The sequence below is a fragment of the Desmodus rotundus genome, chromosome 10 (genome assembly GCF_022682495.2).
Source record: "Desmodus rotundus isolate HL8 chromosome 10, HLdesRot8A.1, whole genome shotgun sequence".
NCBI classification, from domain to species: domain Eukaryota; kingdom Metazoa; phylum Chordata; class Mammalia; order Chiroptera; family Phyllostomidae; genus Desmodus; species Desmodus rotundus.
This window is the reverse complement of record NC_071396.1, coordinates 62017156-62043288: the sequence shown is the minus strand read 5'-3', so window position 1 is coordinate 62043288 and position 26133 is coordinate 62017156. Positions and strand designations below refer to the sequence as shown.

General features: G+C 40.6%; 1 protein-coding gene and 2 pseudogenes across 7 annotated transcripts in view; 2 read left to right on the top strand and 1 right to left on the bottom strand.

The window, feature by feature from the left end:
- LDLRAD4 (low density lipoprotein receptor class A domain containing 4) overlaps positions 1-26133 on the top strand; it is a 684091-nt gene that overhangs the window by 51139 nt on the left and 606819 nt on the right. The window contains exon 1 of one of the 7 annotated variants that reach the window (XM_045187832.3): positions 19242-19930. The exons of the other annotated variants lie outside the window; for them this stretch is intronic. The gene's annotated coding sequence lies outside the window, so the exon portion shown is untranslated. Of the gene's footprint in view, positions 1-19241; positions 19931-26133 lie in introns of those variants that run through there. 7 annotated transcript variants of the gene reach the window in all.
- Positions 1-26133, bottom strand: part of LOC112322629 (chloride intracellular channel protein 1-like) — a 97899-nt pseudogene that overhangs the window by 29945 nt on the left and 41821 nt on the right.
- LOC112323044 (U1 spliceosomal RNA) lies at positions 6744-6894 on the top strand (annotated as a pseudogene).

Genomic DNA, 26133 nt, shown 5'->3' with positions numbered 1-26133 from the left:
AGAGAGGTATTAAGTGAAAGAAACCAGAAGTCTTAGAATGTATATATATATCATACATTGTTATATGGTTTTGATTCATTTTCAAGTAGTTTCTTTAACCACTGATTCTATTATCTGATTCTTTCTATCTATCTATCATCTATCTATGTATCTATCATCTTTATTATCTATATCTATTTCTGTCTCTCCATCTGTTTGTCTCTATCAGTATGTATTTCTTTCTGTCTCTCTCACTCTAGCTACCTACCTGTCTATCTGTCTGTCTGTCTACCTACCTTTCATCTATATCCATCTATCATCTCTGTCAATCATCTATCTATCTATCTATTATTTGTCTATCTTTCTATTCTTTCTTTCTATCTATCTATCTATCTATCTATCTATCTATCTATCATCTATCATCTATGTTACTCACAAAACATAAGGGGAATTCATTCTACTTTCCCCTTAAAGAGAAAAGGCTATATAAAAAAGAAAAGGCTACGATTTATAGTCAAATAATTTCCTAAGAGCACATACTACTTTTTATTGATGGTCATTGCTATGGCCTACTAATTTTTAATGTCAGTTGAGTTGCCTGTGTCTCAGCCCATGTGCCATGACTTTGGAAATGCACTCATTGTGACTTTGGAGAAAAGATGGCGGCCAAGTAGGTGGAAACTGAGCTTACGGTACTTGTTTGTACCCCTAGCACGGATTTTTTACTGATTTTCTGACAAGTGACCTGAACAATCAATGGAATTCAGCTGATAGGAATTTTTGAAGCCAAGGAATACAGAGGATGCTTTGTACCGTCTAGTCAGAGATTTTACAAGTTGAGGGGGAATTGCCCCATGCAATATGCATGCAACAGAGGAGAGATCAGACAGAAAACACAGCTCAGTGGCTCCCTCCCCTCCCAGGGCAGGGCCCTGGTCCCACACAGAGAAAATCCTAAACCCTAATTGGGTGAGACTTGGATGGATATACAAAGTCTGGGAGACTTAGGCTGCACACGCACAGTGAGCAGCATGTTCATAGCTGCAGCGTCAACTGGGAGAGTTCCAGAGAGAAACTGTCTCCTAAAACTGTTAGAGGCACTGGCAGGCTGTGGACAGCCTTGACAGAGAGAGACTTTTTGCTTTTTGGGGAGGTGGAGTACACAGAGAACTGGACCAAGGCTCAGTGCTGCAGTGTGTGTGATATACAGAGACTTTTTTAAAAAAGGAGAGCTGAGACATGGCAGGACAGGGACCCCATGCTCGTGTACTCAGTGGCTCTGCCAACAAAGAAACCAGAGGGAAAGCAGAGTTCATTCCCACTGAGTCCAGCTGCATAGGAAGAACAGATAGTGGCACAATGAAGGGACTGTGGGACCTGACCCAGTGTGGCTGGTGAGCAGGGGGCACTGAGCAGAGCAGAGAGTTCGGGTCTGAGTCTGCTGCAAAAACATCATGCTGGGGGACTGGACAGCTAGGAGCTGAATGCCTGAGATTCATTGCAGCAAGGCAGACCCCCTCACAGGCAGCTGTGCCCAATCCCCCACCTGCAGTATTGCAAGCTTTGCAGATCAGTGAGACCTGGCTCAGGAGGCCCCTGTTTGGTGCATATATGCAGGGGAAAGAAAGAGAAGCTCTAAAAGGGACCTTTCTGAATTTCTATCATACACTACAAGCTAAGCTGTTTCCTCGGGCCCTGATCCACTAAAACCAGCAGAACAGAGAGATTAGAGACAAGTGCAGCAAGAAGTGTTCAGAGCCCCACCAAGCCTCAGCTCATATACAGAGTTGCTGTCAGTGCCAAGCAGGAAAGAGCTGACACTTTTACACATTGGCCCCTCATAGGAAATGGATAGCTAATTCATCAGAAACTATACATTTTTGGAAATAATCTGGGACAGACCAAGACATGTAGTGGGGAGGTGAGGAGGGTTGGGAAAACACTCCCATCATCTTCCTTGAAGACTGAACAGCTCTTCTCAGGAGCGAACCAGGGAATCCACCCTCCCAATTGCACCAGAGGCCCCCTCAGGAGGTAGGGGCAGGTGGTGCTTGCAGTGCTCTGGGACATTAGATAAACCACTCCTGGGCCCTGTGCTGATGGAAAGCTGGCACAGCGGAACAGGGAAGACCAACCAGGTCTGAAGGAGACAGCCACAGACTGTGGATTGCTGCTTGTAGCCTTTAACAGGTTGCCTAGGGCTAGACTGGGACACCATCTGACATTACCAGGGCAGATCCAGAAAGAGTAGACAATGGCAAACACAAGACTCTGTGAGATGAATTACACCTTGGTCTTCATTATTTGCAATATTTTTTCTTCAGCACAGCTTTTAACATTTTTTCCCTTTTCTTCAAGTTTTTTCTTATTTCACTTTTTTTAAATCTTAGGTTATTTCAAATCTCATATTTCTTCCTTTCCTTATTCCAGTATGCATTCTTTCTCCCTCCTCCTATTTTTATTTTAAATTTTATGTTTTCCCTTTCTATGCCTTGTTTCTATTCTGCAGACTTACTATTTCTCATTCCTCCAGCTTCTCAAAACCATTTTTCTTGCCATTAGTCATATCATACTCTTTTTCCCTTTGTTACAGTATCCTTGTTCTCTCTTCACCTTTATTGATCTTTGCTCTTTTGTTGTTGATGTGGTTGTTGTTGTTGCATTCCTTCAGTTTTATGCCTAGATGTTCACTATTTTTGTATTTCAAATTTCAAATTTTACTGTTCATCTCTCTTACTCCACTTTGCCTTCCTCCTGCCCTTTCTTTTTTCATTTTTCAACTTTATTTTTTCACTCTCTTATCCTGTTTTTATTCCTTACTCTTATTATTTCTTCTCCCTCTATCCTCTCAAAATCCCCTATCTTTTAGACATTTCATAATCTTTTTTTTTCTTTTTTTCCTTGTTATTCTCTTTCCACATTTATTAATTGTTGCTTATTTGTCATTGATATTGCAGTGATGGTTGTTTTCTTCAATTTTATTACTACTGGTTCATTTTTATAAATTTTTCTCTTTTTTAACATTTTTATATTAATGTTTGAATATAATTGACTCCATTGTTTCCCACCACCACTTTCCCCAGCCTCATGCATCCCCACCTCCTACCCTCAGTCCTACCACCCCCCCACCTTTGGCTTTGTCCATGGGTCCTTTATATATGTTCTTGACGACCGTCATTTCTTTCCCCCATTACTTCCCTCCCCTGTCCCCACTGGTTACTGTAGGTTTGTTCTTGATTTCAATGTCTGGTTATATTTTGCTTCCTTGTTATTTTTGTTAAGTAGGTTCCACTCATATGTGAGATCATATGGTATTTGTATTTTACCACCTGGCTTACTTCACTTAGTATAATGCTCTCCAGTTCCATCCATGCTGTCATGAAGGGTAGGGGCTCCTTCTTTCTTTATGTTTTCTTTACATAATGGAATACTATGCTTTATTTATGCATAGTATTCCATTATGTAAACGTACCACAGTTTTTTGATCCACTCATTTACTGATGGGCACCTAGGCTGCTTCCAACACTTGGCTATTGTAAATTGTATTGCTCTGAACATTGGGGTGCATAGGTTCTTTGGATTGGTGTTTCACGATTCTTAGGCTATAATTCCAGCAGGGGAAATGCCAGGTCAAAAGGCAGTTCCATTTTTAGTTTTTTGAGGAAATTCCATACTGTTTTCCACAGTGGCTGCACCAGTCTGCATTCCCACCAACACTATACTAGGGTTCCCTTTTCTCCACAACCTCACCAGCATTTATTGTTTGTTGATTTGTTTATGATGGCCTTTCAGACTGGTGTGAAATGGTATCTCATTGTGGTTTTAATTTGCATCTCTCTGATGGCTAGTGATGCTGAGCATCTTTGCATATGTCCCTGGGCCCTCTGTATGTCCTCCTTGGAGAAGTTTCTGTTCAGTTCCTTTGTCCATTTTTTAATTAGATTGTTTGTCTTCCTAGAGTGGAGTTGTGTGAGTTCTTTTTATATTTTGGAGGTCAAACCCTTGTCCAAGTTATCATTGACAAATATATTTTCCCATATGGTTAGTTCTGTTTTCATTTCACTGATGTTTTATTTAGATGTGCAGAAGGTTTTTATTTTGATGAGGTCCCATTTGTTTATTTGTTCCCTTATGTCCCTGACTCTAGGGGACATATTGGTGAAAATATTGCTGCATGGAACATCTGAGATTTGCCTGCCTATGTTATCCTCTAGGACTTTTGTGGTATCCCAACATATATTTAAGTCTTTTATCCATCTTGAATTAATTTTTGTGTATGGCATAGGTTGGTGGTCAAGTTCCATTGTTTTGCATGTAGCTGTCCAGGTCTCCCCAAACTATTTGCTGAAGAGTCTGTTTTTACTCCATTTTATGCTCCTGCCCCCTTTATCAAATATTAATTGAACATAGAGACATGGTCAATTAACTAGGGGTTTATTTCTGGGCTCTCTATTCTGTTTTATTGATCTATGTGTCTGTACCTCTGCCAGTACCAGGCTGTTTTGATTATAGTGGCCTTGTTATATAGTTTGACATCAATCAGGTATTGTGATCTCTCCTACTATGTTATTCTTTCTCAAGATTGCTGAGGATATTTGGGGTCATTTTTGTTTCCATGTAAATTTTTGAAATATTTATTCTAAGTCTGTGAAGTATGATTTTGGTATTTTAATAGGGTAGTCTCAGTTGCAGGCCTTTGCTTTTATTTACTTGCAATATCTCTTGCCATTCCCTTCTTGCTTGTAATGTTTTTGTCGAGTAATCAGCTACTAGTCTAATCAGGGCTCCATTGTATGTTACTTCCTGTTTCTCCCTTGCTGCCTTTAAGATTCTCTGTCTTGGAATTTTGCCATTTTAATTATAATGTGTCTTGGAGTGGGCCTCTTTGGGTCCCTCTTGATTGAGACCCTCTCTGCTTCCTGGACTTGTGTGGCTTTTTCTCTCATCAAATTAGGGAAGTTTTCCATTATTACTTTTTCAAACAGGTTTTCTATTCTTTGCTTTTCTTCTTCTCCTGCTGGTATCCTGATTGTATGGATAGTATCTCATTTCATGTTGTCCTCCATTTCCCTTAACCCATTTGTTCTTTTTGAGTCTTTTTTCCTTTTCTTGCACTTTTTGGGATTTTTTTTCTACTTTGTCCCCTAGCTCACTGTTTTGATCCTCTGCTTCATTAAGCCTGCTTTTGATTCCTTGTACTGTGTTCTTCAATTCAGAAATTATATTCTTCATTTCCTCTTGGCCCTTGTTGAGTGTTTCTATGTCCTTTTTTATGCTGGTATAGTTTGTAGTAAGTTCCTTGTAGTTTCCCTGTAGGTTTTGGTAATTCTCACTGAGCTCATTGAGCTTCCTTATAACCATTGTTTTGAACTCAATATCTGATAGTTGACTTGCCTCTGTTTCATTTAGCATTCTTTCTGAGGATTCCTCTTTTCCCTTTGTTTGGGGATTGTTTCTGTGTCTTTCCATTATTTGTGCGATTCTTCTTATTTGCTTCTGCTTGTTAAATTGATCTGTTTTGATTTTCTGACTTTGTGGTGTGAACTGCTATGGTGGGAGGCCTGTGAGATTCAGTGGTGCATTCTCCTCAATCACCTGAACCTGATGCTCTTTGGATGCCCTTTATGCCTTTTATGCTGGTTCTCTAGATGTGATTGGGGTTTGATTGTTGTCAGGTCTTTCTTTGGTGGGTCCTTCCCTCTAGCTGGTTCACTGAGGGTCACTCCACCTACCATATCTTATGTGCTGTTGGGCAGGTGCATACAGGTTTTCCTGAAGCTGATTTTCCTGTGAGTCTGAAGTTATATGGCTTCTCTCTGGCTATTGCTCAGTTGTTTGTTCCAGGAGGTTACTCCACAATTGAGTTGTAATTCCAGATTGGCCCTGGGAGGAGGTTAATGTGACTTCCATTCCTTCCTCCACCATCTTCTCCTATAAATAATTTTTTTAAACCTCATATTATACCCCTCCCTTTTCTTACTTCATTTTGCCATGTTCCCTCCCTTTTTTATTTACATTGTGAATTTCTTATCTTCCTTTCTTCACCAGGTTTCTATTCCCTACTCTTATTATGTCCTCCCTCAACCCTCTCAAAATCATTTTTCTTTCTGTTAGTCATCTCATATTCATTTTTCCTTTCTTATAATAGTGAATCTCTTTTTGTGTTTATTAATATTTGTTAGTTTGCTGATGATATTTTGGTAGTGATTGGGTGGTGTTTTTGCAGGTGCAGCTTTTGTTTCCTGGGTGGTTTGTTTTGGTAGAACCACTACATCAGCATATATGACATGGTGGATTGTGTGACTCTAAGTGTGCCACCTTGAGGGAAGAACCCATCAAAGATTGACCCAACAACCAAAACCCAGTTATAAGAGAGCCCACATAAATGGCATAAAGGGCATCAAAAGAGCTCCCAGCTCAGGAGATCAAGGAGATGGCACCCTGAGTTACATAGTTCTACTACATAAAGCCACCCCATGAAGACAGGGAGTCAAGCAGATCAATTTAATACACAGAAACAAATAAGAAGAGTCACCTAATGTTGGGAGACAAAGAAACAACCCCCAAACAAAAGGAAAGGAAAGGAGGAGCCCCAGAAAGAGTGGTAAATAACATTGTGGCAAGTCGTCTGTCAGACATAGATTTCAACATAATAATTATAATGATGCTCAAGGAACTCAGTGACAACTACAAGGAACTCTATGGGAGCTCCAAGGAATTTAATGGGTACTACATCAGCATGAAAAGGGACATGGAATCTATGAATACTTACCTGGCAGGGGAGATACCATGATTATGAAGGTGGTTTTCTCAGGGTGTACTCTGGATGTGCTGACTCTTGAGATTTCCCAAAATATGGGAAACCCGACTGCATAACTGTTGTGGTAGTGGGGAGCTGCATTTGCATTCTCCCCTGGAAAAAATAAAAAGAAAGGAAGAAACTAGGGATAAGAGCCAGGAGGAAATGAAGAATCTAATATCTGAAATAAAGAATATACTAGAAGAAAATAAAACAGGCTAGAATAAGCAGAGGATCTAATCAGTAATATGGAAGACAAGTAAAAAAGAATAAAATAAAACCCCACCCAGTCAGAGCAAAAATACAAAAACAAAAACAAAACAAACCTCCAAAAGAACAAAGGAAGTTTAAGGGAGCTTCAGAACAATATGAAATGTAATAATATTTGCTTCATAGGGTTACCAGAAGGAGCAGAGAAGGAGCAAGGAATACAAGACCTGTTTGGAAAACTAATGACAGAAAACTTCCCTAACTTGGTGAGGGAAAAAGCCCCACAAATCTGGGGAACACAGAGGGTCCCAATCAAGATAATCCAAAGAGAACAACTCTAAGATTCATCATAATTGAAATGGCCAAATTTAAAGACAAGGAGAGAATCTTAAAGGCAGCAAGGGAGAAACAGCTAGTCACACACAAGGGAGCCCCGATAAGGCTAGCAGCTGATTTCTCAACAGAAACACTACAAGCCCGAAGAGAATGGCGAGAAATATTCCAAGTAATGCAAAGCACAGGCTTGCAGGCAAGACTGTGGTACTCCCCAAGGCTCTCTTTTAAAATGGAAGATCAAGTAAGGAGCTTCCCAGATGGAAAAAAATAAAAAGGCCAAAATAGTACATCTCCATCAAACCAGCATTGCAAGAGATGTTAAAGGGACTGCTTTAAGAAGGTAAAGAAAAAAAGGGAGAGAGAGGAAACAGGTTCAAAGAGGAAAAAGGGCAATGGATAAATACTTATCAATAATAACCTTAAATGTAAATGGATTATACCCTCTGATCAGAAGACATAGGGTAGCTGAATGGTTAAGAAAATATGACCCGCATATGTGTTGTCCTTAAGAGACCCACCTCAGAATGAAAGATCCACATAGGTTGGAAGTGAAGGGATAGAAAAAAATATTCCAAGCAAATGGACATGCAAAAAAAATCCTTATATCATACAAAATAGAGTTCATATCAAAGGCTATAACAAGAGACAAAGAAGGTTACTACAAAATATTTAAGGGAGTAGTCCAACAAGAGCATATAACCATTGTAAACTTATATTCACCCAACATAAGGTCACCTAAATATGTAAGGAACATCTTGGAGTACTTCACAAAAAGACGAACAACAGTCACCACAGGGGATTTTAACATCCCGTGGTCAACAATGGATAGGTCTTCCAAACAAAATATCAACCAGAATATTGTGGTATTGAACAACACAATAGATCTAATTGACTTAATTGGTATTTACAGAACATTTCACCCCAAAGAAGCAAAATATACATTCTTCTCAAATGCACGTGGGTCATGTTCAATAATAGATCACATAGTAGGACTCAAAACAAGCCTCAACAAATTTAAGAATATTGAAATCATAACAAGCATCTTCTCAGTTGACAATGGCTTGACACTGGAAAGAAACATCAAAGAAAAACTCAAAAGCATTAAAATACATGGAGACTGAATAACATGTTATTAAGTAATGAATGGGTTAACAATGAGATCAAGGAGAAATAAAAAATATTTGGAAACTAATGAAAATGAATGCACAAAATCCCAAAACTTATGGGACAGAGTGAAATTTTGAAAGGGAAGTTCATAGCAATACAGGCCTACCTAAACAAGATAGAAAAATCTCAAATAAACAACCTAACCCAACATCTACAAGAACTATAGGAACAACAACAAAGCCCAGAGCTAGTAGAAAGAAGGAAATAATGAAGATCAGAGCTGAATTAAATAACATAGATTAAAAAACAACAAAATTTGACAAACCCTTAACCAGACTCTACAAGAAAAAAGATTCTACCCATACAAATAAATTCAGAATCAAAAGAAGAGGTTACAACTGATACCACAGAAATACAAAGGATTATAAGAAATTGCTATGAACCACTATATGCTAAGAAATTGGATAACCTGGATGAAATAGATATTTCTAGAAACATGCAATCTTCTAAAACTGAATCACAAAGAAACAGAAAACCTGAATGGAACAATAACAACTAGTGAAATTGAAGCAGTAATAAATTAGTCAACCAACACACAAAAGCACTAAACAGTAGACTTCACAGACAAATGTTACGAAACATTCAAAGAACTAGCTCCAATCTTTCTCAAACTATTCCAAAAAATTGAAGAAGAGGGAAGATTACCATAATTGATTTATGAGGCCAAGATTACTCTAATTTCAAAACCAGGTAAAGACACACCAAAAAAAGAAATCTGAACAGGCACTTCTCCAAGGAGGATTTACAGATGGCCCACAGACATATGATAAGAATCTGACATCACTAGCTGTCAGACTTGCAAATTAAAACCACGATAAGATATCTTCTCACACCTGTCAGAATGGCCATCATTAATAAATCAACAAACAACAAGTGCTGGCTAGGATGTAGAGAACAGGAAACCCTAGGGCATTGTTGGTGGGAATATAGGCAGGTGTAGCCACTGCAGAAAACAGTATGGAATTTCCTCAAACAATTAAAAATGAAACTGCCTTTTGACCCAGTGATTCCACTGCTGGGAATATACCCTAAGAATGTCAAAACACCAATTCAAAAGAATTTATGCTCCCCTATGTTCATAGCAGCGCTATTTATAATAGCCAACTGCTGGAAACAGCCTAAGTGCCAATCAATAGATGAGTGGATCAAAAAACATGGTACGTTTATACAATGGAAATACTATGCAGCAGAAAGAAAGAAGGAGCTCCTTCCTTTTGCAACTGCAGGGATGGAACTGGAGACTATCATGCTAAGTGAAATAAGCCAGTCAGTGAAAAACAAATACCCTGTGAACTCACTTATAAGAGGAATTTAGTGAACAGAATAAACTAATGAGCAACATGAAACCAGAGACATGGAAACATGAAGAGACTGACAGTGGTCATAGGGGTGGGAGGAGGGACATAATGATGGAAAAAAGGGGAAGGGGCTAGTCAAAGAACATGTACGAATGACCCATGGACATTGACAATAGTGTGGGAATTGACTGGGAGCGGGGTGTGTGCGGGGCAGAGGAAGGCAAAGGAGAAAATGGTACAACTGTAATAGAATAACAATTAAAAATTAAAAAGAAATGAAACTCTTTGCTGCCTTGAGCTTCTTTCTGATCACAGCAGCAAACATGCTCTGTCTTAGCTGACTGCTCTCTTGATGTCTGTGAAGACAGTATCTTCTCCAGTAGCCACCATCTTTCTCATCACACTTCTCTATCTCATCAGTAGCCACCCTGTTGAGAGCTCTGAAGCCTTTCTATGCCTTAGTAAATTGTTTGGATAAAGTTGTCTTTTATGTACTGTCATAACTAATTTAAGTATATTTATATTAAAGAGCTTTACAAATCTTGGTCTAATCAGTTTTTGACAAACAGCTGAAGAGTATTGGTTTTACATGAACTTGGCCAAATTTGATCATGTTTGGTACAAATGTGTGCATATGAGAATTATTGGGAAATGGTGAAATTCTAAAATATATCACTTATGTGACTCAATCAGTTATTTCCTCCTCCATATTGTGTTATTTGTTGTTGCTATTCTTTTTTTTTTATTTTTTTATTGTTATTCAATTACAGTTGTGTGCCCTTTCTCCCCATCCCTCCACCCCACCCCAGCTGAACCCCCCTCCCTCCCCCACCTCCAACCTCCCCCTTGATTTTGTCCATGTGTCCTTTATAGTAGTTCCTGTAATCCCCTCTCCTCACTGTCCCCTCCCCACTCCCCCTTGACCATTGTTAGATTGTTCTTAACTTCAATGTCTCTGGCTATATTATGTTTCCGTTGTTCTTCTATTTATTATGTTCCAGTTAAAGGTGAGATCATATGGTATTTGTCCCTCACCACCTGGCTTATTTCACTTAGCATAATGCTCTCCAGTTTCATCCATGCTGTTGCAAAGGGTATAAGCTCTTTCTTTCTCTCTGCTGCATAGAATTCCATTGTGTAAATATACCATAGTTTTTGGATCCACTTGTTTGTTGATGGGCACTATGTTAGGTGGCTTCCAGTACTTGGCTATTGTAAATTGTGCTGCTATGAACATTGGGGTGCACAGGTTCTTTTGGATTGGTGTTTCCGGGTTCTTAGGGTATAATCCCAGCAGCGGAATTGCTGGGTCAAAGGGCAGTTCCATTTTTAGTTTTCTGAGGAAATTCCACACAGTATTCCACAGTGGCCTCACCAGTCTGCATTCCCACCAACAGTGTATTAGGGTTCCCTCTTCTTCGCATCCTCTCCAACACTTGTTTGTTGATTTGTTTATGTTGGCCACTCTGACCTGTGTGAGATGATACCTCATTGTGGTTTTAATTTGCATCTCTCTGATGGCTAGTGATGCAGAGCATCTTTTCATATGTCTCTGGGCCCTCTGTATATCTTCCTTGGAGAAGTGTCTGTTCAAGTCCTTTGCCCATTTTTTAATTGGGTTGTTTGTCTTCCTGGAGTGGAGTCGTGTGAGTTCTTTATATATTTTGGAGATCAGGCCCTTGTCTGAGGTATCATTGGCAAATACGTTTTCCCATACTGTTGGTTCTCTTTGTATTTTAGTGCTGTTTTCTTTAGCCATGCAGAAGCTTTTTATTTTGATGAGGTTCCATTTGTTTATTCTTTCCTTTATGTCCTTTGCTTTAGGGGATGTGTCTCTGAGGATGTTGCTGCATAGAATGTCTGAGATTTCCCTGCCAATGTTTTCCTCAAGGACTTTTATGGTGTTACGACTTATATTTAAGTCTTTTATCCATCGTGAGTTTATTTTTTTGTATGGCATAAGTTGGAGATCGAGTTTCATTTTTTTGCATGTAGCTGTCCAGATCTCCCAACACTATCTGTTGACGAGGTTGTTTTTGCTCCATTTTATGCTCCTGCCTCCTTTGTCAAATATTAATTGACCGTAAAGACTTGGGTTTATTTCTGGGCTCTCTGTTCTGTTCCACTGGTCTATGTGCATGTTTTTATGCCAGTACCAGGCTGTTTTGATTACAGTGGCCTTGGAATACGGTTTGCTTTCAGGTATTGTGATCCCTCCTGCTTTGTTCTTTTTTCTCAAAATTGCTGCAGCTATTCGGGGTCATTTATGGTTCCATATGAATTTCTGAAATGTTGGTTCTATATCTGTGAAATATGTCATTGGTACTTCAATAGGGAATGCATTGAATCTATAAATTGCTTTGGGTAGTATGGCCATTTTGATGATGTTAATTCTTCCAATCCATGAGCATGGTACATGCTTCCATTTGTTTCTGTCTTCCTTAATTTCTTTCTTCAGTGTTGTGTAGTTTTCTAAGTACAGGTCTTTTACCTCCTTGGTTAGACTTGGTTATACTTGGTACTTTATTTTTCTTGTTGCTACATCAAATGGGATTTTTTTCCTAATTTCTGTTTCTGCTGTTTCATTGTTGGTATACAGGAATGCCTTTGATTTCTGAGTATTGACTTTGTATCCAGCTGTTTTGCCAAATTCATTTATTAGATCGAGTAGCTTTCTGGTGGAGTTTATAGGATTTTCCACGTACACTATCATGTCATTTGGAAACAGTGACAGTTTCATTTCCTCCTTACCAATTTGGATGCTTTTATTTTCTTTTTCTTGACTGATTGCTGTGGTTAGGATTTCCAATACTATGATCAATAGGAGTGGTGAGAGAAGGCATCCTTGTCTTGTTCCTGATCTTAGTGAGAAAGCTCTAAGGTTTTGTCCATTGAGTATGATGTTGGCTGTAGGTTTGTCATCTATGGCCTTTATTATGTTGAGGGATGTTCCCTTTATTCCCACTCTGCTGAGTGTTTTTATCAGAAATGGGTGCTGTATCTTACCAAATGCTTTTTCCGCATCTATTGATATGATCATTTGATTTTTGTCTTTGCTGTTGTTGATGTGATGTATTATGTTTATTGATTTGCGAATATTGTACCATCCTTGCATCCCTGGGATGAATCCCACTTGGTCATGGTGTATGATCTTTTTAATATATTGCCGGATGCGGTTTGCCAATATTTTGTTGAGAATTTTAGCGTCTATGTTCATCAGTGATATTGGCCTGAAGTTTTCTTTCTTCGTTGTGTCTTCATCTGTTTTTGGGATTAGGATGATGCTGGCTTCATAAAAAGAGTTTGGGAGTCTTCCATCAGTTTGGATTTTTTCAAATAGTCTGTGAAGGATAGGGGTTAGCTCTGCCTTAAATGCTTTGTAGAATTCTCCTGTGAAACCATCTGGTCCAGGGCTTTTGTGTGTTGGGAGTTTTTTGATTACTGCTTCAATTTCGTCTGCTGTTGTTGGTCTGTTGAGGTTTTCTGCTTCTTCTTCTTTCAGTTTTGGAAGATTATATTTTTCTAGAAATGTGTCCATTTCATCTAGGTTTTCAAATTTCTTGGCATACAGTTCTTCGTAGTAATTTCTTACCATCCTTTGTATTTCTGTGGTGTCAGTTGTAATCTCTCCTCTTTCATTTCTATTGTGTTTATTTGGATCCTCTCTCTTTTTTTCTTGATGAGCCTACTGAAAGGCTTGTCGATTTTGTTTATCTTTTCAAAGAACCAGCTCCCGGATTCATTGATCCTTGGAATTGTGCTTTTAGTCTCTATGTCATTTAACTCTGCTCTGATCTTGGTCATTTCCTTCCTTCTGCTTGCTCTGGGCTGTCTTTGTTGTTGTTCCTCCAGTTCTTGTAGGCGTAGGGTTAGGTTGTTTGTTTGAAATGTTTCTATCTTTTTAAGGTAGGCCTGTATTGCTATGAACTTCCCTCTCAGGACTGCCTTTGCTGTGTCCCATAGGTTTGGGGTTGTTGTGAGTTCATTTTCATTTATTTCCAGAAAGTTTTTGATTTATTTCCTAATCTTGTTCTTCACCCATTCATTATTTAGTAGCACGCTATTCAGACTCCATGATTTTGAGTGTTTTGGTTTTTCCCTTTGGGGTTGGTTTCTAGTTTCAGTCCCTTGTGGTCAGAGAAAATGCTTGATATGATTTCAATTTTCTTGATTTTTTGAGGCTTGTTTTGTATCCTATCATGTGGTCTATCTGTGAAAATGTTCCATGTACACTTGAAAAGAATGTTTATTTTGTTTCTTTGGGATGAAAAGCTCTATAGATATCAGTTAAGTGCGTTTCATGTAGGGTATTGTTAAGTGACACAATATCCTTGTGTATATTTTGTTTGGAAGACCTGTCCATTTTTGATAGTGGGGTGTTAAAGTCCCCTACTATAATTGTGTTGCTGTCAATATCTTTCTTGAAGATGTCCAAGATTTTCTTTATGTATTTGGGTGCTCCTATGTTGGGTGCATATATTTTTACAATGTTTATGTCTTCTTGGTGGATTCTTCCTTTGAGTATTATGAAGTGACCTTCTGGGTCTCTCTTTATGGCCCTTCTTTGGAAGTCTATTTTGTCTGATATGAGTATTGCTACCCCTGCTTTTTTTTTTTTTTTCGTGTCCGTTTGCTTGGAAAATTTGTTTCCAGCCCTTCACTTTCAGTCTGTGAAGGTCTTTTGTCCTGAGATGGGTCTCTTGTATGCAGCATATGTGTGGGTCTTGTTTTCTTATACATTCAGCTATTCTATGTCTTTTGATTGGAGCATTTAATCCATTCACATTTAAGGTTATTATCGATAGGTAGTTATTCATTGCCATTTTTTCCTATCTGTGTTCCTCTCTCTTTCTCTTTCCTTTCTCTCCTTAAAGCAGTCCCTTTAGCATCTCTTGCAGAGCTGGTTTGGTGGAAGTATATTCTGGTATACTTCTTTTGTCTGGGAAACTCTTTTTTGGCCTTTTATCTTGATTGAGAGCCTTGCTGTGTAAAGTAGCCTTGGTTGCAGGCCTCTGGTTCTCATTACTTGGAATATTTTTTGCCATTCTCTTCTGGCTTGGAGCATTTTCATTGAGAATTCAGTTGCTAACCTTATTGGGGCTCCCTTGTATGTTACTTCGTGTTTCTCCCTTGCTGCCTTTAAGATCCTCTCTTTGTGTTGGAATTTTGCCACTTTAATTATGATGTGTCTTGCAGTGGGCCTCTTTGTGTTCCTCTTGTTTGGGACTCTCTGAGTTTCCTGGATTTGTGTGACTTTTTCTCTCCTCAGATTAGGGAAATTTTCCATCATTACTTTTTCAAACATGTTTTCTTCTTCTTCTCCTTCTGGTATCCCTATTATACAGATATTATTACGTTTTATGTTGTCCTGCATTTCCCTTAATCCCTCTTCATTCTTTCTGAGCCTCTTTTCCTTTTCTTGCTCTTTCTGGGTGTTTTTTTCTACTTTGCCCTCCAACTCACTGACCCGATCCTCTGCTTCAACAAGTCTGCTTTTGATTCCTTCTACTGTGTTCTTCAGTTCAGAAATTGTATTCTTCATTTCCTCTTGGCCCTTCTTGATAGTTTCTATTTCCTTTTTCATGTTGATATAGTTTTCAGTGAATTCATTGTAGTTTCTGGTAATTCTCTGTGAGCTCAGTGAGCTTTCTGATAACCATTGCTTTGAACTCAGTATCTGATAGTTGACTTGCCTCTATTTCAGTTAGCATTCTTTGTGAGGCTTCCTCCTTTCCTTTCATTTGGGGATTGTTTCTTTGTCTTCCCATTGTTTGTGAGACTCTTCTTGTTAGCCTCTGCTTCTTAAATTTATCTGTTCTGACTCCCTGTGTTTATGGTATGAACTTCTGTGGTAGAATGCCTGTGGGATTCAGTGGTGCTGTCTCCTTAATCTCCTGTACTCACTGGTCTTGAGCTGATGTTTATGGGTCTAACAGGGTCTAACTGTGTTCTTTTCAGAGCTCCAGGTTTTATTTTCTCACCTGTGGGAAAAAGAGAAAGGGGAAGCAAAAAAGGAGAAGGGAAGGAGCGAAAAATGGAATAGAAAAGGGAAGGAAGGTAGGAAGAAGGAATAAAGAAAGATCGGAGGCAAGATAAGAAGTAATTTTAACAAAAATTAAAAGAAAACAATAAATAAAAGAAGGGAGTAAGAAAGAATAAAAAAAGAGTAAAGGATGGAAGGAAGAAGGAAAAAAAGAAAGAAGGACAGAGAGGAAGAAGGAATTCAGGGGGAAAGGAGGAAAGAAAACGTCTTCTGCTGGCTTTAAACCAACCGGTCAGGTTAGTTCTGCTGATCTTCCTGTCGTCAGATCTTTCAATGTCCTCTATCTTTTGTTTGTGATCTTCATATATGCTGGAATACTGTTGGCTGTTCGCTCTGTTCCTCAGATCAGCTAGGTGTTTCACTGGTGCTGAGTGGAAGTGGACTCTGCCTCCACCTGTCTCACTGCCATGTTCCTGTTGTTCCTATTCTTTCTGTTACTGTTTCCTTCCCTTCTTGTAGTTATATTTCTAGAACTTACCTGGTCTTTTCTGATCTTCTCTCTCATAGACTTGAATGGTCACTTGCACACTCATGTGCCCTGTAGTTCCCTCTGTTCTGTTACTTGGCTAAAAAAAGCCACCCATTCTTAGCTTGAACCTTTCTGAGGATGGGGAGCTTATCACTACTGAATGCAGCCCATTTTGAGGACAGTGCAGCAGGTGGAAACCCCCTTAGACAGAGTTGAAATGTGCCTCCCCATGGCCTCCTCTGGCGTATGGTTTGCTTTTCTTTCATGTTGGTCTTGCATATATTTGAACACACCCCTTATGCCCTACCTGACCCTCCTCTTTTCCAGGTCAGCTGGCTCAGCTTGCTTTTACCATTTCTTTTCTGGCAAATTGACAGCTCCTCTGTGTTCCTATGTTTGATAAGGTGTGCTCACCGAGTGGTGGTAGGAGTGCTTTCCAAGCTGAGCTACAATGCATTGTCTTGGTGTGGCAGACTTGAAGAGGTGACAGGAACATCGGTGAAGTTAACATCGTGGGGCACTTAGTCCTGGCTCCCATGAACAGCAAAACTCTGCCCCAACATTCCCTTTAGTGGTGGAAAAACAGACAGTGGGTTCTTGCTGTTCTGTGTTCTAGATGATAGATTTTCTTTTGCTTACCAAGAAAGAATGTGGTTTTTCAATAAAGGACTTGACTTTCTGGCCCCTGTTGCACTGTTATTAGAGCACTCTGAATCTCTTCATTTGTAGGAAGATGATTTGGAGAAAATGCTCTCTCTGGGACAATGTAGACTACAACAGATGTTTGTGAAAATCCTAGTTCATTTCAATTTGTGGGCTAGAGATCTTTGCTGTTCATTTCACACTTCAACCTTGAAAACTTTTGGGGGTGTTTTAGCAGCTGCATCCTCCAGGCGATGCTGATTAGGTCCACAGAGCTAGTGAGAAGCCTACCTGTAAATTAACCTTGTGGTTGGAAACTTAGGGTTTCTATACTAATTTTGAATTTCAAGGATGAGCTCCAGGATTTGTAAAGACCTCCTTTTATACTGAAGACTGCCTGAGAGGTGTGGCTTCTCCGGCCACAGTGTCATTCCAGGCCTGTGTGCAAAATTTGTGTTGTGTGTGCATTAGGAAGTTCAGGGAAGGGGGCGCAGGGAAGACCATGGCTATAGTACTGCACATGCAACAGGCCAGAGAGAACAAGGAGGTTGTAAGGAAATGGGTGACACTTTGGGGATGGGAGGACCCACATGGAGTTTCATACATAGGAAATGAACTCTGAGCAATGCCCATGGTGTGCACTCCTGAGGGCCATGTGCCAGCCTTCCTGTCTGCTTTCCAACAGATCTCACAGCAGCAGCATGGAGAGACCAGCAAGGGCACTAGGTGAAGAGACCCAGGCTCATGAAGGCAGGAGAGAGGCACTTCCTACAATCTCACTGGTTCAAATCTCAGCTGTGAACATTCCCAGTTGAGTGATCTTGTATGATTCACTTGACCTTCCTGTGCCTCATTTTCCCCATGTACAGGAGGAAAATGTTGGTAGTACTATTACTCACTTCATAGAGTTCTTTTTTTAAAGATTTAAAAATTGTTATTCTATTACAGTTATCCTAATGTTCCCCCCTTTGCCCTCCTCTGCCTATCCCACCCCCCACTTCCACACTCAATCCCCACATTGTTGTCCATGTCCATGGATCACTCATACATGTTCGTTAACTAGTCCCTTCCCCTTCTTTCCACCATTATCCCTTCTGGTCACTGTCAGTCTATTCCATCTTTCCATGCCTGTGGTTCTATTTTGTTTGTTAGCTTATTTTGTTCATTAGATTCCTCTTATAGGTGAGATCATATGGTATTGTCTTTCACCGACTGGCTTATATCACTTAGCATAATATTCTCCAGTTCTATCTATGCTGTTTTAAAAGGTAGGAGTCCCTTTTTTCTTTCTGCTGCATAGCATTCCATTGTATAAATGTACCACAAGGTTTTTGATCCACTCATCTATTAAGACTGTCAGAATAATGTAAAGTGCTTAATAAGTGGCTGGCCTAACCTAAGTGTTTGTTAATGATTGTAAGTGAGGACCCAGGTCCATTTTACTATACTGCCTCTCTATCTGAAGGTCCTTACTGAGTTACAGCTGAACTTCGGCTTCTCCCATATTAGTAATCTTACTACATTTAATCAAGTAGTCAGTACAACTTTAGAATTGGGGGGAAACTGTAATATAACTCTGGACTAAGCCTGTAAGGCAGTTGTTGAAAGGATGATAGTGTGGGAGGGGGTCTTAGTGTGCTGTGAAGGAGTAAGGGAGGGGTGCACAGTCCCCTGTCTCTCCTGTGGTAGATCAGACCCCACTTCTTCCCTAGTAGGCCCTGCACTACTGTTGGTCAGTTGGATGCCATTTCAAAGAACAGGCGCTCTTAGGGGGGTAAAGTCCTGTATAACTTAAGAGGATGGCTGTTGTTTGTTAAGCTGCTTAGGGAAGGATAGGGCGGGACAGGCCTGTAAAGGCCTGAGGATGTGACCTCAGTGCCCTGGGTCACATCCCTAGAGTGCATCTTGCTGCTTTTTAAAAGGGAATATCTAGATCATTAAACATACCCGTATTTCAGGAAAAATATAAAAACATTTTATAAAGCCATGGATGAATGATTTTTGCTGTCATTCAATTATACAATGTCCTTTATGAGTGTAGCTAATTAAGAATGGATGTTTTTTTCATAAATATTTCAAGCCTAATAACGTAGGTAAATAACATTTTGGGGCAGAGAAAGCTTTAACATATGTTTTGTGTTAGACACTCTACCTTGTTTGTATTCAAAATTGTGATGGGCGCTGAGCATTGTATAATACTTTTCTCTGCAAATGGCTGTGCTTTGGATAGTGTGAAATAATTTCTCTATAGCCTTTCCTTTTTCCCAGTACTTTGAATCTGGATTCATTTTTGTTTATAAAGCTTTCCAAGATGCATTGCTGAAAAATGTAGTTGAAGAATGCATCTGAAGAAATCACATGGGTGTATTTCACAATTGTGCTGTTTTAGAAAAGCATTTAAAACACAGTCTTCCTGAGTCTGGAAAATTCCAATGTGGCTTATAAACAGACTTGAGTGTTTCAAGGTTGAGGCAGACGTTGGTAGATTTATCTGTAAAATGATATAAAAGCTCTTTTTCTTTTACCTGATTTAAAGTTGGTTACCCAAGCCAGGAACCTGGACTTATTCTGGCTCCTCCCCATCCTCTCTGCACATTCAATTTTCATATCACCATGTCCTACGATTTTACTTTTTTTTTTCTCACATGTCTTTCCATTCTTACATGTAGTTACTGCCTTAGAGTCTCAGCATTTCTTGCTTGAACTTTTGTAACAGCCCCTGGACAGATTGCTCTGCCTTCAATCTCTTATTTCTCTCTCCCATCCTCATATGTCATTCCCTGTGCTTTCAGGCAGAGTGTCTCAGACTTCAGTGTGTGTCAGAATCAGCTGGAGGCTCCTTGGCAGGTGTGGAGTGGAACCTGAGACTTTGCATTTCTCACATGTTCCCAGGGGATCTGAGGCTGCTGGTCTGGGACCCTCTTTGAGAACCACCACTCCAGTTACCTAGCCCACACAGCTGACCAGTCACTGCCTTGCTTCAAAAGGTAAATACCAGAATTGCCTGTGTGGCCACAGGGTCACAGTGGCCTGGGTCTCTGTCTCCAGCCTCCTATCTTACTTCACCCTATTTCTCTAGTGACACCCAACAGACCATGCCCCTCCCAGCTCCTGTGTCTGGAATGCCACCCTCCTCCATTAGTGTAGTATGGATATCACTCAAGAGAGGTGTTTCTGGGCCTATCTTAACTTGTTGAAATGTGTAATAGTGTGAATTGTTCCATGGCACTCAAGAACAAGGCATGCTACATCTCTACTTTTCTAGAGCAATTAAATCTCATTTGATTTGAGGAGAACCAAGATGGAGGTGTAGGTAGACACACTGCGTCTCCTCGCACAACCAGAACTGACAGAAAATCGAACAGCAAGGAAGTCTGACACCAAGGAAATAAAAAATAAACATTCATCCAGACCAGTAGCAGGGGCAGAGATGGGCAGCCGGGGTGGAGAGGACTCTCGTTGCCGTGGCAGGACCAAGACTGGCGACCAAGACTGGCGGAGTGTGGGACGAACAGGGCAGGCAGTCTGACCACTAGCAGACCCTATGGCCCTACATTTGCGCACAGATAAACTGAGAGGGCCGGACTCAGAGTGGCGGAGAACGGGGCAGGCAGTGTGGCGGGTAGCACCCTGCGGCCCAACATTTGCGCATAGATAAACCAGGAGGAACGGCAGGGAGCGAAGCACACCCTACAACCCAGAGTTCCAGCACAGGGAAATAAAGCCTCAAACCTCTGATTGAAAACACCCATGGGGGTTGGGGGGCCAGCAGGAGAAACTCCCAGCCTCACAGGAGAGGTCGTTGGAGAGACCCACAGGGGCAAGAGTGTGCACAAGCCCACCCACTCGGGAACCAGCACCAGAGGGGCCTAGTTTGATTGTCGGTAGCAGAGGGAGTGACTAAAATCCAGTGGAGAGCAGAGCAAGCACCATTGCTCCCTCTCGGCCCCTCCCCCACGTACAGCGTCACAGTGCAGGGAACAGTGTTACCCCGCCCCCAGTGAACACCTAAGGCTCCGCCCCTTTACGTAACTGGCGAGCCAAGACAAAAAAAAAATGGCCCAAATGACAGAACACTTCAGAACTCCAGAAATAATTCAACTAAGCAGCGAACAGATAGCCAACTTATCAGATGCACAGTTCAAAATGCTGGTAATAAGGACGCTCACAGAATTGGTTGAATTTGGTCGAAAACTAGATGAAAAAATGAAGGCTATGCTAAGAGAAACAAAGGAAAATGTACAGGGAACCAGTAGTGATGCAAAGGAAACTGGGACTCAATGGTGTGGACCAAAAGGAAGAAAGAAACATCCAACCAGAAAAGAATGAAGAAACAAGAATTTTAAAAAATGAGGAGAGGCTTAGCAACCTCCAGGACATCTTGAAACGTTCCAACATCCAAATTATAGGGGTGCCAGAAGGAGAAGAGGAAGAATAAAAAATTGAAAACTTATTTGAACAAATAACGAAGGAGAACTTTCCCAATCTGGCAAAGGAAATAGACTTCCAGGAAGTCCAGGAAGCTCAGAGAGTCTCAAAGAAATTGGACCCAAGGAGGAACACACCAAGGCACATCATAATTACATTCCCCAAGATGAAACAGAAGGAGAGAATCTTAGAAGCAGCAAGAGAAAAGGAGACAGTTACCTACAAAGGAGTTCCCATAAGACTGTCAGCTGATTTCTCAAAAGAGACCTTACAGGCAAGAAGGGGCTGGAAAGAAGTATTCCATGTCGTGAAAGGCAAGGACCTACATCCAAGATTACTGTATCCAGCAAAGCTATCATTTAGAATGGAAGGGCAGATAAAGTGCTTCTCAGATAAGGTCAAGTTAAAGAAGTTCACCATCACCAAGCCCTTATTATATGAAATGTTAAAGGGACTTATCTAAGAAAAAGAAGATTAAAAAATATGAACAGTAAAAATGACAGCAAACTCACAGTTATTAACAACCACACCTAAAACAAAAACAAAAGCAAACTAAGCAAACAAGTAAAACAGGAGCAGAACCACAGAAATGGAGATCACATGGAGGGTTATCAATAGGGGAGCAGGAGGGGGAGAGAAGGGGGAAAGGTACAGAGAATAAGTAGCATAAATGATAGGTGGAAAATAGACAGGGGGAGGGTAAGAATAGTGTAGGAAATGTAGAAGCCAAAGAACTTATAAGTATGACCCATGGACATGAACTATAGGGGGGGAATGTGGGAGGGAGGGGATGGGCAGGATGGAGTGGAGTGAGGGGCGGGAAATGGGACAACTGCAATAGCATAATCAATAAATATATTAAAAAAAGAAAACTTATTTGAAAAAATAACAAAAGAAAACTTCCCTAATTTGGTGAAGGAAATAGACATGGAAGTCCAGGAAGCAGAGAGTCCCAAACAAGTTGGACACAAAGAAGATCACACCAAGGCACATCATAATTAAAATGCCAAAGTTTAAAGATAAAGAGAGATTCTTAAAAGCAGCAGAGAAAAGAAGAGAATTACTTACAAAGGAGTTTCCATAAGACTGTCAGCTGATTTCTCAAAAGATACTTTGCAGGTGAGAACAGACTGGCAAGAAGTATTCAAAGTGATGAAAAGCAAGGACCTACAAGCTAATTACTCTATCCAGCAAAGCTATCATTAAGAATTGAAGGGCAGATAAAGTGCTTCCCAGACAAGGTAAAACTAAAGGAGTTCATCATCACCAAGCCATTATTATATGAAATGTTAAAGGGAACTATATGAGAAAAAGATCAAACCTATGAACATTAAAATGGCAACAAATTTACAACTATCAACAACTGAATCTAAAAAACAAACTAAGCAAAGAAGCAGAACAGGAACAGAATCATAGATATGGAGATCATTTGGAGGATTATCATCTAAGAGGGGAAGGAGGAGAATGAGAGATAAGGTGCAGGGATTAAGAAGTACAAATTGGTAGGTACAGGATAGGGGGTTGTTAAGAACAGTATAGGAAATGGAGAAGCCAAAGAATTTATATGCATGACCCATGGTCATGAACTAAGGGAGGGGATTGCTGGAGGGAATGGGGGTACCAGGCAGAGGCCGGCCAAGGAGGAAAATTGGGACAACTGTAAGATTATCAATAAAATATATTTTAAAAAATTGAAGGGGAAAAAAAAATCTCATTTGAACCCTGTCTCACCAAGAAAGATAAGATAGCTCATATCAGTCTTTTGAGGATGCAGTGTTCACCCCAGGACTTGTCAGTTACCTGCTGCACCCACTTCCTTGTTATTGCTGATCTACTTATGAATCAAGCAATTGCTTGGTGCCCAGTCAGAGTCTGCTGAACTCACAGCAGATAGAGGTGCCAACCACCCCTGCTAGTCTTGCTTGGCTGCTTTGAGCTCCATCCTCCATAGAGCCTTTTCAGCCTGCTCCTCAGTCTCCATCTCCTCTACCTCTTCTCCTGCAGCCTCTAAACATAAAGCCTCCTTTCTCCCTCATATAGATGAGTTGAGCTTAGGTCTCTAAACTCAAATGTTTATGAATGTTGGTATATTTAGGAATTATTTAAGGAGCTTGTTAAAAATGCAGATTCCTATACTCCCCCCAAAGAGATTCTGACTAAGGGGAGCTGAGATGGTGCCCAAGAGTGTGTGTTTTAATAAGAATGCTGGGTGGAAAGAGGATCTCCAAGATGGCAGCCTAGGTAAACATGGCTTGCCTCCTCACACAACCACATCAAAATTAAAACTAAACTATGGGTGGGGGAGAGATGGGGGGAAAATTCAGACAACTGTAATGAACAAAAATAAAATAATTTAAAAAACCCAAAACAACCATCACCCAGAACTGGCAGAAATCCAGTTGAGTGGAGGTCCTCCAACAACAGAATTAAAGAAGAAACCACATCCATCCAGACTGGTAGGAGGGGCTGAGACATGGAGATGTGGAATGGGCTGGTCCCACACCCACATGTGGTGGGTAAAAATCAGGAGAATTATCTCAGGAGCAAGGGGTCCCAGCCCCATACCAGGCCCCCCAGCCCATGGTTCCATTGACAGGAGAATAAGTCCCCATGGCTTCCAGCTGTAAAAAGCAGTGGAGATTGAGTCACTGGAAGAAACTTCTGGAGCCAGAAGCAGTTCCTCTTAAAGGGCCTTCATACAGACTTACTCAGACTCATTCCCACTGAGCTACAGCAGTGGGGAAGCAGCTTGAAAGGCATCAGTGGCATACATGATGGAACTGAAGTGTCTGGCATCAAGGTGAGCACTGGGGGACAGCTTTCTCCAAAACAGAACTGTTAGCAGAGGCTATTGCACCTCTTCTGAGCTCTTCCCTCACAGAGCCACGGAGTATGGCAGGCACCATATCTCAGACTCCATCAACCTGGCTCACACTGTTTGTCCCACCCTGGTGAATCTCTGAGACTCTGTCCCACCCAACTATGGGCCCACCCAAACAATTAACAGTGGCTTTTCCATACAAATGACTTGTCTTGGCTCTGCTTTTGACTTTTCTAAATCCTGTCAAACAAGCAGCAGCTGGCCTGAGTGAGCCCCTGTACCTTGCTAAGTAGCCCCAGACACAGCAGTAGCAGCAGCTAGCCTTGGTTCACAGCCTGGTCTCACTAGGGCACCTCCAAGCCCAGCACAACAGGAGCCAGCTGAGGATCATTTTATAACTTATGCCAAGTGGCCCCAGACAGAGCATATACCAGAGCCCTGCTGAAGTAAGCCCTGCTCTATGGAGTGGGCCTCTGCACAGCTGATCGATCCTCCATGGAGAGTGGAGATCGGTGGTCAGTGGTCACAGCCAGTCCTTACAGGTGACTGGCCTGGGCAAATCCCTCCCATTGACCTGCCAATAGCAATCAGGGCTCAACTACAAGAGGAAGGTGAACTCAGTTCACACAGAGGGTACACCTTGAGTGCCCAGCTTGGATGATAGGGCAGGTTGTGCTACTGGACACCCAGGACATCTACTACATTAAGCCACACTACCAAGACTGGGTCATAGCAGCTCCACGTAATACATAGAGGCTGCCAAAATGAGGAGACAAAGGAACATGGCCCAAATGAAAGAAGAGATCAAAGCTCCAGAAAAAGAACTAAACAAAATAGAGATAAGCAATGTTTCACATGCAGAGTTGAAAACAGTGGTTATAAGGATGCTTGAGGAACTTAGTACCTTAAGAGCATAAAAAAGATACAGTCAGAATTGAAGGATACACTAATTTAAATAAACAACAATTTACAGGGAATTAGCAGTATAGTGGATGAAGCCGAGAATTGAATCAATGATTTGGAACATAAAGGAAGCAAAAACAACCAACCAGAACAGCAAGAAGAAAAAAATGAAAAAATCTAAAACAAAACAAGTATAGTATAAGGAGCCTCTTGGACAACTTCAAGTGTACCAACATTTGCAACATCTTCTCAGAAGGAGAAGAGAAAGAGGAAGAAATTGGAACTCTATTTGAAACAATAATGAAAAAAAAATCCCTAATTTGGTGAGGGAAATAGACATACAAGTCTAGGAAGCACAGAGAATCTTAAACAAGATGGATGCAAAGAGGCCTAAGCCAAGACACATCATAATCAAAATGCCAAAACTTAAAGAGGGAATCATAAAAGCAGCAAGATAAAAGCAGGTAGTTACCTACAAGGGAGTTTCCAAAAGACTGTCAGCTGATTTCTCAAAAGAAACATTGCAGGCAAGAAGGGGCTGGAAAGAAGTATTTGAAGTCATGAAAGGCAAGGACCTACATCTAAGATTACTCTATCATTTAGAATCGAAGGGAAGATAAAGAGTTTCCCAGACAAGAAAAAAACTAAAGGAGATCACCATCAACGAACCGTTATATGAAGTATTAAAGGAACTTATTTAAGAAAAAGAAGATCAAAACTGTGAACAATAAAGTGGCAACAAATACACATCTATCAACAATTGAAGCTAAAAAACTAAGCAAAGAGGCAGAACAGAAACAGAATCATAGCTATGGAGAATGGTTTTCTGGTGCCAGATAGGAGGAGGTCTGGGGGAATATATGAAAAGGTGAAAAGATTAAGAAGCCCAAATTAGTAGTTACAGAATAGTCATGGGGATGTAAAGTATGGTATAGGAAATGGAGAAACCAAGAACTTATATGCATGACCCATGGACATAAATAATGATGTGGGGATTGTCTAAGGGAGTGGGGTTGTGGTACTGGGTGGAGCTGGACA